This window comes from Schistocerca cancellata, unplaced genomic scaffold (assembly GCF_023864275.1).
Source record: "Schistocerca cancellata isolate TAMUIC-IGC-003103 unplaced genomic scaffold, iqSchCanc2.1 HiC_scaffold_316, whole genome shotgun sequence".
In the NCBI taxonomy this organism is placed as follows: domain Eukaryota; kingdom Metazoa; phylum Arthropoda; class Insecta; order Orthoptera; family Acrididae; genus Schistocerca; species Schistocerca cancellata.
In genome coordinates, this window is record NW_026046334.1 from 119539 (window position 1) to 132844 (window position 13306).

At 44.9% G+C, this 13306-nt stretch overlaps 13 non-coding genes across 13 annotated transcripts; all 13 read left to right on the forward strand.

The window, feature by feature from the left end:
• The first annotated feature begins 826 nt into the window (after window positions 1-826).
• Window positions 827-899, forward strand: Trnak-cuu (transfer RNA lysine (anticodon CUU)). The gene has a single exon. It is a non-coding gene; the product is annotated as a tRNA-Lys (tRNA).
• A 321-nt stretch (window positions 900-1220) lies between these two features.
• Window positions 1221-1292, forward strand: Trnat-agu (transfer RNA threonine (anticodon AGU)). The gene has a single exon. It is a non-coding gene; the product is annotated as a tRNA-Thr (tRNA).
• Window positions 1293-1838: 546 nt separating this feature from the next.
• Trnar-ucg (transfer RNA arginine (anticodon UCG)) lies at window positions 1839-1911 on the forward strand. Its single transcript has one exon. It is a non-coding gene; the product is annotated as a tRNA-Arg (tRNA).
• A 440-nt stretch (window positions 1912-2351) lies between these two features.
• Trnak-cuu (transfer RNA lysine (anticodon CUU)) lies at window positions 2352-2424 on the forward strand. Its single transcript has one exon. It is a non-coding gene; the product is annotated as a tRNA-Lys (tRNA).
• A 321-nt stretch (window positions 2425-2745) lies between these two features.
• Trnat-agu (transfer RNA threonine (anticodon AGU)) lies at window positions 2746-2817 on the forward strand. The gene has a single exon. It is a non-coding gene; the product is annotated as a tRNA-Thr (tRNA).
• Window positions 2818-9605: 6788 nt separating this feature from the next.
• On the forward strand, window positions 9606-9678 carry Trnak-cuu (transfer RNA lysine (anticodon CUU)). The gene has a single exon. It is a non-coding gene; the product is annotated as a tRNA-Lys (tRNA).
• A 321-nt stretch (window positions 9679-9999) lies between these two features.
• On the forward strand, window positions 10000-10071 carry Trnat-agu (transfer RNA threonine (anticodon AGU)). The gene has a single exon. It is a non-coding gene; the product is annotated as a tRNA-Thr (tRNA).
• A 542-nt stretch (window positions 10072-10613) lies between these two features.
• Trnar-ucg (transfer RNA arginine (anticodon UCG)) lies at window positions 10614-10686 on the forward strand. Its single transcript has one exon. It is a non-coding gene; the product is annotated as a tRNA-Arg (tRNA).
• A 440-nt stretch (window positions 10687-11126) lies between these two features.
• Window positions 11127-11199, forward strand: Trnak-cuu (transfer RNA lysine (anticodon CUU)). The gene has a single exon. It is a non-coding gene; the product is annotated as a tRNA-Lys (tRNA).
• Window positions 11200-11520: 321 nt separating this feature from the next.
• Window positions 11521-11592, forward strand: Trnat-agu (transfer RNA threonine (anticodon AGU)). Its single transcript has one exon. It is a non-coding gene; the product is annotated as a tRNA-Thr (tRNA).
• A 554-nt stretch (window positions 11593-12146) lies between these two features.
• Window positions 12147-12219, forward strand: Trnar-ucg (transfer RNA arginine (anticodon UCG)). Its single transcript has one exon. It is a non-coding gene; the product is annotated as a tRNA-Arg (tRNA).
• A 440-nt stretch (window positions 12220-12659) lies between these two features.
• Trnak-cuu (transfer RNA lysine (anticodon CUU)) lies at window positions 12660-12732 on the forward strand. The gene has a single exon. It is a non-coding gene; the product is annotated as a tRNA-Lys (tRNA).
• A 321-nt stretch (window positions 12733-13053) lies between these two features.
• On the forward strand, window positions 13054-13125 carry Trnat-agu (transfer RNA threonine (anticodon AGU)). Its single transcript has one exon. It is a non-coding gene; the product is annotated as a tRNA-Thr (tRNA).
• The last annotated feature ends 181 nt before the right edge of the window (window positions 13126-13306 follow it).

Sequence of the window (13306 nt, forward strand, 5' to 3'; positions counted from 1 at the left end):
TCAATTATGAGGCCTAGCCAAGATCGGCAATTAATAATTAAACATTCAAAGCACGCTATAAATGGACATTCCGCCATTAGGTGACGGATGAGGGTCGGCATTGAGGCCAGGCCTCAGCATTTTTTGACCCCTGCCCTCCTTGCCGACGCTTATCTGACACAGAAAGCTATATTAAAAAAAAAAACTTAAAAAAAAAAAACAAAGTTGGTAGGGCGTACGCTTTGCTAACGAAAAAACAAGAGCCTCAAAATTAAATTAACAAGAAAAGAACTAAACAAAAACAAAAAAAAGTGGCAAATAATAAAAGAAAAAAAAATTAAAAAAAAAATGGATAAGGCGTCGGACTTCGGATCCGAAGATTGCAGGTTCGAATCCTGTCACGGTCGAGTTTTTCCTGTTCTGCAAAAGATGCATGCTGTTTTACTGTGTTGTTTGAGTACTCTAAAACTAGTTGGAAGTTGCTGCTGTCCGCTTCCTGGCTGCAAAACCGGCGTCTACCAGAAGCACAAGCAAGACAAGAGTGTTCTGTAGCGAAGTTTTCGGCACAGTGCCGTTCAGGAGAGTTTTTGTTGGAACTACTGCATCTGATTCAGGAGCCAAGGGCTACGCCACAGGCGTCTGCGCACTGTCGAGCATGTGCGTTGAATAATGGTACTGATAGCCACGTATCATTTCAAGCAGATTTGATGCCTTTCGGAGACAATTTTTCATTGAATAGGATTGTAGCTGATTTGTGGCAGCAGGAAATAAGTTGTAGTCAAAAGAATCTTCAATAGATGGTCGCAGGTCAAATCAGTATTGTATGGCTCGTAACGCGTTGCGTGCAGCCCGGCTAGCTCAGTCGGTAGAGCATGAGACTCTTAATCTCAGGGTCGTGGGTTCGAGCCCCACGCTGGGCGGCGCAAAATTTTGTGTCTACGCGGATCCAACATGCGCCCCTCTCGTGAGCCTTGCGTAATGAACGTAACGGGTTACGACGATGCCTAGCTTCGTATGAATATCAGAGGAACGGTATTTGAAGCTGAAAGTGACTCTGAAATGAAATAAATGTGTTGTTTTGGAATTTTAGTTGTACATCGATATAGTGTGAGATGTGTAGGAAAGCAGCAGCTGTGCTAACTAAATGCAAATAATGGTCGCTCATGCGGTGCGTTTCGAGCTGAAGGGCTCCGATTCACTACTCTGTAAGAACAAAGTACCCGAAAACGGCGCTAGAAGGCGCCTCCTTAGCTCAGTGGCAGAGCGCTGGTCTAGTAAACCAGAGGTCGTGAGTTCGATCCTCACAGGAGGCAAATGAATTTTGTAACAGCCCCTCCCACCGTGGCCCTTTCGAAAAAAGCGGTCAAGGATAAAAAAAAATTATGAATGGGTGCGGTATTTAAGAAATGCTCTCGCAAATGAATAGTGTGAATGGTGCTATTAAAGTGGGCACCAGAATCTGCTGCTTTTGGCAGTCTCCGGAGAATGCCGACGTGAAATACTTAGTTCTTGTGATGTATTTTCTACCCCTGATAAAGACCCTCGCGATTGTCGTCGTAGTCGTCGGCGGCGGCGCCGCTTTGGTAATAGCGACAACTCGCCATTGTATCACATAGGGTGAGGTACCTTCTGCAAGCGACTGAGATGGCACTAAGCGATTGAAGCTGATTTGCCACCTCTTGTTTGATCAGCGTCATAAGGGCTTGAATGTAACTTGCGATGGGACACAGCAAGAAGTAGCGTCGTACTTTTAGTACTGAAATTTGAGATGGAGAACTGCGTCAAAGATGGGAAATTCATTCTGCCAAGGGTACAAATGGCGAAAATGAGGTGTGTGTGGAGAAGTATATTGCACCAGTGACCGTGTGGCCTAATGGATAAGGCGTCGGACTTCGGATCCGAAGATTGCAGGTTCGAATCCTGTCACGGTCGAGTTTTTCCTGTTCTGCAAAAGATGCATGCTGTTTTACTGTGTTGTTTGAGTACTCTAAAACTAGTTGGAAGTTGCTGCTGTCCGCTTCCTGGCTGCAAAACCGGCGTCTACCAGAAGCACAAGCAAGACAAGGGTGATCTGTAGCGAAGTTTTCGGCACAGTGCCGTTCAGGAGAGTTTTTGTTGGAACTACTGCATCTGATTCAGGAGCCAAGGGCTACGCCACAGGCGTCTGCGCACTGTCGAGCATGTGTGTTGAATAATGGTGCTGATAGCCACGTATCATTTCAAGCAGATTTGATGCCTTTCGGAGACAATTTTTCATTGAATAGGATTGTAGCTGATTTGTGGCAGCAGGAAATAAGTTGTAGTCAAAAGAATCTTCAATAAATGGTCGCAGGTCAAATCAGTATTGTATGACTCGTAACGCGTTGCGTGCAGCCCGGCTAGCTCAGTCGGTAGAGCATGAGACTCTTAATCTCAGGGTCGTGGGTTCGAGCCCCACGCTGGGCGGCGCAAAATTTTGTGTCTACGCGGATCCAACATGCGCCCCTCTCGTGAGCCTTGCGTAATGAACGTAACGGGTTACGACGATGCCTAGCTTCGTATGAATATCAGAGGAACGGTATTTGAAGTTGAAAGTGACTCTGAAATGAAATAAATGTGTTGTTTTGGAATTTTAGTTGTACATCGATATAGTGTGAGATGTGTAGGAAAGCAGCAGCTGTGCTAACTAAATGCAAATAATGGTCGCTCATGCGGTGCGTTTCGAGCTGAAGGGCTCCGATTCACTACTCTGTAAGAACAAAGTACCCGAAAAGGGCACTAGGAGGCGCCTCCTTAGCTCAGTGGCAGAGCGCTGGTCTAGTAAACGAGAGGTCGTGAGTTCGATCCTCACAGGAGGCAAATGAATTTCGTAACAGCCCCTCCCACCGTGGCCCTTTCGAAAAAAGCGGTCAAGGATAAAAAAAATTATGAATGGGTACGGTATTTAAGAAATGCTCTCGCAAATGAATAGTGTGAATGGTGCTATTAAAGTGGGCATCAGAATCTGCTGCTTTTGGCAGTCTCCGGAGAATGCCGACGTGAAATACTTAGTTCTTGTGATGTATTTTCTACCCCTGATAAAGACCCTCGCGATTGTCGTCGTCGTCGTCGTCGTCGTCGTCGGCGCCGCTTTGGTAATAGCGACAACTCGCCATTGTATCACATAGGGTGAGGTACCTTCTGCAAGCGACTGAGATGGCACTAAGCGATTGAAGCTGATTTGCCACCTCTTGTTTGATCAGCGTCATAAGGGCTTGAATGTAACTTGCGATGGGACACAGCAAGAAGTAGCGTCGTACTTTTAGTACTGAAATTTGAGATGGAGAACTGCGTCAAAGATGGGAAATTCATTCTGCCAAGGGTACAAATGGCGAAAATGAGGTGTGTGTGGAGAAATATATTGCACCAGTGACCGTGTGGCCTAATGGACATTCCGGCTCTAGCTGTCTGCGCGTTAGGACGGTCCGCCGCTGCTCTGTGTACGTTAGTGGTGACGCCAAGTCCTGAGTTTTAGTTTGTTGCTGTTTGTGAATTTCTGTGTTTCAACGTGACTGGTGTCATTGTGCAAAGTTTCTGTGTGTTTTCGTCCGTTATAACGGTTCTGTTTTGGAGGAATTTCGGTTTATTGCCGGGATCTCCTCGTAACTGACGAAAAATGGCTGGAATTGTCCGGAAGAATACCCTGGTTTTCTCCTTCGAGAAGGAAACACGTGCAGTGCAACCTACGGCTTTGGAAATCCATGACTGGCTGACCGACGTAATTGGAGTAAGTTCTGATTCCGTACATACCACTCAATTAGATGCTGACAAATACTGTGTGTTTGTCAAATTTTTTAATCCCGTGGATGTTGAGAAGCTGTTGTTGAAGTGGGGTAGTGTTGCTGAATTTGTGCATAGAGATGGGTCTAAAAGTAGTGTTTCGATTCGGAAAGCGGATATCACGTATAAAACTGTAAGAGTGCTAAACATTCCCATTGAAGTAGATAATCAGCTGATTAAAGAGGCACTATCGAAATACGGGGAGATCGAGTCCATTGTCAACGAAAGGTGGTCAAAATTGTATAAATTGCAGTGTTTCAATGGCATACGATCAGTAGAAATGGAAGTTAAAGCCAATATACCATCTTTCCTTTCTATTGCTGGTCATAAAGCGCATATCGTTTACTCAGGGCAGGTTCAGACATGTAATATTTGTAATGAAACGGGTCATTTCCGTCAAGACTGTCCCCGCCGTGTCTATGTCCTTAAAAATAGCCTTACGCAGCGTCAGCGACTTACGCTTAATGATGTTCTGCCTAACAATCATCAACCTCCCCCGGCCAGTAATGATGGAGCTCGTACTTCTGATGTAACTGCCGTAAATGTCGCTGATTTTCCTCCCTTGCATGTAATTACCGATCGCAGTTCTTCTACCCATGAATGCGATCTGCAAACTAAAAAGAGACCTTTAGACACGACTGAAGACTGTTCTGACGATGCTACATCACAGTCCAACCGTAAACAAAAGCAATGCAGTGAGGGTGCGGGTGAGGACGTAGACAGTAAACATGTTGCAGTGACGCCAGCAGCAGAGGCCCTCCCGCCGTCAGCTGCTGTTGCCACAGCGTTAGAAGACATGGACGCGAAAACACAGGCTCCGATCACGGCGACACAGGAGTCGAGTTCTGAGGAACAGCAAGCGATGGATCGGACTCAGCCTTGCGAATCTACAGACACACAGCACTCCCTCCCCGTTGCACCGATGGAGGTCGCGGAAGGAACTGAAACTGGAACTAGACTTAACAAACAGGACTGTGTAGAGGCCACTTCCGCCCAATCGGCGCAAGTTGCGGATCACTCGCGGTCACACACTGCCACTGCAGAGGTTCAAAGACGCAGGCTAAAACCTCAACCGAACCTCAAAGCATCTCGTAACGCCGATAAACAAAAACTTGGAAAAGATGATGTGAAAGCCAAAAACGTATCATATGAAATAATTTCTGAAGTATCCCCCGAGAAAAACCCAAAGAAACTTGATGGTGCAAACCCCCACTGTAAAGATAAGTCTGACCCGGTAAAGAATCCGTCATTGAACTGACACAGCCAAGTCTAACTCGTGAAACGATACTGCTAAGTGCCACCATGTTCCTGCACAATTTCGGTGACAACGGAATTACCACTATGCCAAATTCGTAGTTGACTGTTTTTAGTATCATTTTTTTTTCTTCTTTTTCTTATATTACCTCCAGGAGTAATTGATACTTTTCTCTGACAGTAGGGATTTTTTTTCCTTATTTTCACAAGGAAGCTACATGTGCCAGGCATACACAATAACAACTATAAACATTAACAGGATTAAGTCAGAACCGAAGATTGCTGCTCTCAAGGATTTCCTTTACGAATCAGGAACTGACATAGCTTTGCTGCAAGAAGTCGCGATGCCTGACCTTAAGGTTGCAGGCTATGTAGAAATACTAAATATCTCACTCGAAACAAAAGTGGGGACAGCAATTTTAATCCGGGAAGGGATCCCTGTAACTGATGTCGAGAGACTGGACTCGGGCAGAGCAATCGGTCTTAAAGTCTTTGACGTTACTATTATTAACCTGTATGCCCCGTCAGGGACCTCCAATAGACCGGAAAGGGCTAAATTTTTTAGAGAAGAAATAATATATCTATTACGGAAAAACCCGCCACAACTTTTAATTGGCGGCGATTTTAACTGTGTATTAAATAAAAAAGATCAGACTCCAAATTTTAATTTCTGTAACGAGTTGAAGCGGCTAGTTACGGATCTAAAACTCAGGGATACTTGGGAAATTAAATATCCCACTGTTGTTGCATATACGTACATAGCTACACAGTCCTGTAGCAGAATTGATAGGATATATGTGTCACAAGGTATGGAAAGATCCTTAGTTAAAGTCGAGACAATTCCTGTATATTTCTCCGACCATTGCAGTATGCTGGCTTCTATCAATTTAAAGGCACAACCAACTCGCCGCTTCAGAAGTCAGTGGAAGCTGAACGTATCTTTGCTACAGGACAATGAGTTAGCCGATGTTGTCAACGAAACGTGGAACATGTGCTTGCGCTCGGTAGATCGCTATGTGACTGTTACGGACTGGTGGTGCAACAGGGCAAAACCAAAACTGCGGAGCGTTTTAATTCACTACAGTCTTCAACGATCCCGTGAACTTAAGAACACCATAGAATTTTATTATGCAGTGTTACGGAACTTGTATGAACAGGCGAGCATTTACGGCATTCGTTTGGAAGACATTAAGAAAACTAAGGCCAAATTACTCCGCATTAAACAACAACAGCTGGAAGGACTAAAAGTCAAGTCGAAAGCCAAGTCATTATCAGGGGACGAAACTGCTTCCCTGTATCACCTCTTGCGACACGCAAAACATAGGAGTCGAACCTTTCTTGATGAGATCCAGACTCCGACCGGTCTGACCGTTACTTCACAGAAAGAGATCGTCAACGAGGTTTACCAGTATTACCACAATCTATATTCAGCCGGTCAGTTATGCGAAGAATCCTTTGAAGAATTTCTTGGCAGCATAGTTCCTCAGCTGTCAGAAGAGGACAATGAAGGACTTCTTACTGATTTCACTGAAGAGGATGTCCACGAAACCGTCCGCAAGTCTCCTTTAAAAAAGTCACCGGGGCCGGATGGGTTGCCCGTTGAATTTTATCTGCGATACTGGTCACTCATTGGAGCAAAGTTTACTCAAATGGCAAACGAGATTATCCAAGGAAAACCACTACCTGCTGCTATGAAAGAATGCACAATAGTACTAGTTCCAAAGACTACATCGAAGCGAAATCTACACAACTTTCGCCCTATTTCGTTGCTTAACTCCGACTATAAAATCATAGCTAGAATGTTAAATAACAGACTTTCACTTTTAGCCAAAAAAATAGTAAGTAAACATCAGTCATGTGTACCTGGCAGAACTATTTTCAAAAGTATTGCGGAATACAGGGATTTAATTGCCATCACCTCTGTGACGAACATCAAATGTGCCATTTGTTTTATTGATTTTCACAAAGCCTTCGACCGTGTGGATCACAGGTTCCTTCTTACAACAATGAGAAAAATCGGCTTTGACGAACGAGCTATCAGTGTGGTCACGAACGTTGCGTTGGGATTCAGCGCAAGTATCTCTGTCAACTGTCAAAGAACTAAGCAGATCCAGATACGTCGCGGCGTTCCTCAGGGCAGCCCGCTTTCCATGCTTCTATTCGTCTTTTCCTTGGAGCCGCTACTCCGCAGTCTTCACGCCAACCTAACAGGTATTACGTTAGCAGGTCACAAAACAGTCACAAATGCATACGCTGATGATGTAGGCGTCGTATTACGGAACGTCGATGACATTTCCAAATTAGAACTGCTCATTAAAAAGTACTGCAGCGTGTCGGGAGCTATCACCAATGCTAATAAGAGCAGATTTCTCAACCTGCGGGGTTTTCAACACGTAACTGTCACTTGGGCAACACCGGTCACTCAGTGCAAATCACTTGGAACGACTCTGACTACGTGTCCAATAAAAATGGCGGCCATTAATTGGAAAACTACATCCGGATACATTCAAGGAGCCATCAGAGAAAATCTGCACCGAACTTTAAATCAATTTCAGAGAATCCATTTAATTAATAACTGCCTCTTATCAAAAGCTTATTATACGGTGCAACTCTTTCCACTCCCCACCATGATCGCTGGAAAGATAATGTCACTCGTCACTAACTACCTATGGCGAGGTGAAGTGTTTAGAGTGACTGGGAGAACAGCTACCCTAGATCCCAGCAATGGCGGTCTGGGATTAACTGACATTAAGAACAAGGCCTCTGCTCTTTTCCTCAAACGGACCACTAGTCTTCTCAACGAAAACGCTACAAGCATTACAACTAAGTTATTTGAAATTCTTAGACCTGCAAGTCTCCACGCGCCAGTTGATGTGCAAAAAATTAATCCCCGTCTTCGTCATGTGCGTACATTTTTCGTCGACCTGAGTTATATCAATGGCGAACTAACTAATTTGCGGCAGTTAACGGCCCGAGCAATTCTGTGTCTCAGAAAGAAAAATGAAGGGAAGAATAAAATAGAGGCAAAATATCCGCATTACGATTGGGCAACTATATGGAAGAACATTAACCTACGTGGTCTCTCCTCCGACGCAAAAACATCATGGTACAAATCGGTGAACAATATAGTTAGCACCAACGAACGTTTGCACTCAATCGGGATTAGCCAAACAAACCTTTGTCTCAAATGTAATCTCCTCGATACAACAGTACACAGATTCACGTGTGCAGGACATCTGCAAAACTGTAAATGGTTGAGAGACCAATTGGCCTTCCTGACAAGATCGTCCACCGAAAATTTTCAGCCTCAGACACTTCTCCGGCCACAGATACTGTATTTCCCTGCCACCAAAAATAACTCAATTCATTGGTTAATGGGAAACTACGTTAGCTATGTCATTAATAACTTAGGGACTGACAATATAATTGATTTTCATATGTACCTGAAAAATGAATATGATAGAGTAGTTAAATATCCAGGCCATAAAACGATGTACGGCAACATGCTCAAAATTGTCTTTGAGCGACTGGGAATCGGATGACGGCGAAGAGCAAACAAAAGACTTTCTTTTATACAACGATAATCGGAGAAGCGAAGAACACTACATGATTCAGTTCACCTTAAAATTTTAAGTAGCAACAAATGAAGGGAGTTCCGAATTTTATTTCCCACATTTATTACGACAAGAAATTCATTTATTTAACGATTATCCTCAATCAGCGCTTCAATTCAAATTTTTTTCAATTATGAGGCCTAGCCAAGATCGGCAATTAATAATTAAACATTCAAAGCACGCTATAAATGGACATTCCGCCATTAGGTGACGGATGAGGGTCGGCATTGAGGCCAGGCCTCAGCATTTTTTGACCCCTGCCCTCCTTGCCGACGCTTATCTGACACAGAAAGCTATATTAAAAAAAAAACTTAAAAAAAAACAAAAAAAACAAAGTTGGTAGGGCGTACGCTTTGCTAACGAAAAAACAAGAGCCTCAAAATTAAATTAACAAGAAAAGAACTAAACAAAAAACAAAAAAAAGTGGCAAATAATAAAAGAAAAAAAAATTAAAAAAAAAAATGGATAAGGCGTCGGACTTCGGATCCGAAGATTGCAGGTTCGAATCCTGTCACGGTCGAGTTTTTCCTGTTCTGCAAAAGATGCATGCTGTTTTACTGTGTTGTTTGAGTGCTCTAAAACTAGTTGGAAGTTGCTGCTGTCCGCTTCCTGGCTGCAAAACCGGCGTCTACCAGAAGCACAAGCAAGACAAGGGTGATCTGTAGCGAAGTTTTCGGCACAGTGCCGTTCAGGAGAGTTTTTGTTGGAACTACTGCATCTGATTCAGGAGCCAAGGGCTACGCCACAGGCGTCTGCGCACTGTCGAGCATGTGTGTTGAATAATGGTGCTGATAGCCACGTATCATTTCAAGCAGATTTGATGCCTTTCGGAGACAATTTTTCATTGAATAGGATTGTAGCTGATTTGTGGCAGCAGGAAATAAGTTGTAGTCAAAAGAATCTTCAATAGATGGTCGCAGGTCAAATCAGTATTGTATGGCTCGTAACGCGTTGCGTGCAGCCCGGCTAGCTCAGACGGTAGAGCATGAGACTCTTAGTCTCAGGGTCGTGGGTTCGAGCCCCACGCTGGGCGGCGCAAAATTTTGTGTCTACGCGGATCCAACATGCGCCCCTCTCGTGAGCCTTGCGTAATGAACGTAACGGGTTACGACGATGCCTAGCTTCGTATGAATATCAGAGGAACGGTATTTGAAGCTGAAAGTGACTCTGAAATGAAATAAATGTGTTGTTTTGGAATTTTAGTTGTACATCGATATAGAGTGAGATGTGTAGGAAAGCAGCAGCTGTGCTAACTAAATGCAAATAATGGTCGCTCATGCGGTGCGTTTCGAGCTGAAGGGCTCCGATTCACTACTCTGTAAGAACAAAGTACCCGAAAAGGGCACTAGGAGGCGCCTCCTTAGCTCAGTGGCAGAGCGCTGGTCTAGTAAACCAGAGGTCGTGAGTTCGATCCTCACAGGAGGCAAATGAATTTTGTAACAGCCCCTCCCACCGTGGCCCTTTCGAAAAAAGCGGTCAAGGATAAAAGAAATTATGAATGGGTGCGGTATTTAAGAAATGCTCTCGCAAATGAATAGTGTGAATGGTGCTATTAAAGTGGGCACCAGAATCTGCAGCTTTTGGCAGTCTCCGGAGAATGCCGACGTGAAATACTTAGTTCTTGTGATGTAATTTCTACACCTGATAAAGACCCTCGCGATTGTCGTCGTCGGCGCCGCCGCCGCCGCTTTGGTAATAGCGACAACTCGCCATTGTATCACATAGGGTGAGGTACCTTCTGCAAGCGACTGAGATGGCACTAAGCGATTGAAGCTGATTTGCCACCTCTTGTTTGATCAGCGTCATAAGGGCTTGAATGTAACTTGCGATGGGACACAACAAGAAGTAGCGTCGTACCTATAGTACTGAAATTTGAGATGGAGAACTGCGTCAAAGATGGGAAATTCATTCTGCCAAGTGTACAAATGGCGAAAATGAAGTGTGTGTGGAGAAGTATACTGCACCAGTGACCGTGTGGCCTAATGGATAAGGCGTCGGACTTCGCATCCGAAGATTGCAGGTTCGAATCCTGTCACGGTCGAGTTTTTCCTGTTCTGCAAAAGATGCATGCTGTTTTACTGTGTTGTTTGAGTACTCTAAAACTAGTTGGAAGTTGCTGCTGTCCGCTTCCTGGCTGCAAAACCGGCGTCTACCAGAAGCACAAGCAAGACAAGGGTGATCTGTAGCGAAGTTTTCGGCACAGTGCCGTTCAGGAGAGTTTTTGTTGGAACTACTGCATCTGATTCAGGAGCCAAGGGCTACGCCACAGGCGTCTGCGCACTGTCGAGCATGTGTGTTGAATAATGGTGCTGATAGCCACGTATCATTTCAAGCAGATTTGATGCCTTTCGGAGACAATTTTTCATTGAATAGGATTGTAGCTGATTTGTGGCAGCAGGAAATAAGTTGTAGTCAAAAGAATCTTCAATAGATGGTCGCAGGTCAAATCAGTATTGTATGGCTCGTAACGCGTTGCGTGCAGCCCGGCTAGCTCAGTCGGTAGAGCATGAGACTCTTAATCTCAGGGTCGTGGGTTTGAGCCCCACGCTGGGCGGCGCAAAATTTTGTGTCTACGCGGATCCAACATGCGCCCCTCTCGTGAGCCTTGCGTAATGAACGTAACGGGTTACGACGATGCCTAGCTTCGTATGAATATCAGAGGAACGGTATTTGAAGCTGAAAGTGACTCTGAAATGAAATAAATGTGTTGTTTTGGAATTTTAGTTGTACATCGATATAGTGTGAGATGTGTAGGAAAGCAGCAGCTGTGCTAACTAAATGCAAATAATGGTCGCTCATGCGGTGCGTTTCGAGCTGAAGGGCTCCGATTCACTACTCTGTAAGAACAAAGTACCCGAAAAGGGCGCTAGGAGGCGCCTCCTTAGCTCAGTGGCAGAGCGCTGGTCTAGTAAACCAGAGGTCGTGAGTTCGATCCTCACAGGAGGCAAATGAATTTTGTTACAGCCCCTCCCACCGTGGCCGTTGCGAAAAAAGCGGTCAAGGATAAAAAAAATTATGAATGGGTGCGGTATTTAAGAAATGCTCTCGCAAATGAATAGTGTGAATGGTGCTATTAAAGTGGGCACCAGAATCTGCAGCTTTTGGCAGTCTCCGGAGAATGCCGACGTGAAATACTTAGTTCTTGTGATGTATTTTCTACCCCTGATAAAGACCCTCGCGAATGTCGTCGTCGTAGTCGGCGCCGGCGCCGCCGCCGCCGCTTTGGTAATAGCGACAACTCGCCATTGTATCACATAGGGTGAGGTACCTTCTGCAAGCGACTGAGATGGCACTAAGCGATTGAAGCTGATTTGCCACCTCTTGTTTGATCAGCGTCATAAGGGCTTGAATGTAACTTGCGATGGGACACAGCAAGAAGTAGCGTCGTACTTTTAGTACTGAAATTTGAGATGGAGAACTGCGTCAAAGATGGGAAATTCATTCTGCCAAGTGTACAAATGGCGAAAATGAAGTGTGTGTGGAGAAGTATACTGCACCAGTGACCGTGTGGCCTAATGGATAATGCGTCGGACTTCGCATCCGAAGATTGCAGGTTCGAATCCTGTCACGGTCGAGTTTTTCCTGTTCTGCAAAAGATGCATGCTGTTTTACTGTGTTGTTTGAGTACTCTAAAACTAGTTGGAAGTTGCTGCTGTCCGCTTCCTGGCTGCAAAACCGGCGTCTACCAGAAGCACAAGCAAGACAAGGGTGATCTGTAGCGAAGTTTTCGGCACAGTGCCGTTCAGGAGAGTTTTTGTTGGAACTACTGCATCTGATTCAGGAGCCAAGGGCTACGCCACAGGCGTCTGCGCACTGTCGAGCATGTGTGTTGAATAATGGTGCTGATAGCCACGTATCATTTCAAGCAGATTTGATGCCTTTCGGAGACAATTTTTCATTGAATAGGATTGTAGCTGATTTGTGGCAGCAGGAAATAAGTTGTAGTCAAAAGAATCTTCAATAGATGGTCGCAGGTCAAATCAGTATTGTATGGCTCGTAACGCGTTGCGTGCAGCCCGGCTAGCTCAGTCGGTAGAGCATGAGACTCTTAATCTCAGGGTCGTGGGTTTGAGCCCCACGCTGGGCGGCGCAAAATTTTGTGTCTACGCGGATCCAACATGCGCCCCTCTCGTGAGCCTTGCGTAATGAACGTAACGGGTTACGACGATGCCTAGCTTCGTATGAATATCAGAGGAACGGTATTTGAAGCTGAAAGTGACTCTGAAATGAAATAAATGTGTTGTTTTGGAATTTTAGTTGTACATCGATATAGTGTGAGATGTGTAGGAAAGCAGCAGCTGTGCTAACTAAATGCAAATAATGGTCGCTCATGCGGTGCGTTTCGAGCTGTAGGGCTCCGATTCACTACTGTGTAAGAATAAAGTACCCGAAAAGGGCGCTAGGAGTCGCCTCCTTAGCTCAGTGGCAGAGAGCTGGTCTAGTAAACCAGAGGTCGTGAGTTCGATCCTCACAGGAGGCAAATGAATTTTGTAACAGCCCCTCCCACCGTGGCCCTTTCGAAAAAAGCGGTCAAGGATAAAAAAAATTATGAATGGGTGCGGTTTTTAAGAAATGCTCTCGCAAATGAATAGTGTGAATGGTGCTATTAAAGTGGGCACCAGAATCTGCAGCTTTTGGCAGTCTCCGGAGAATGCCGACGT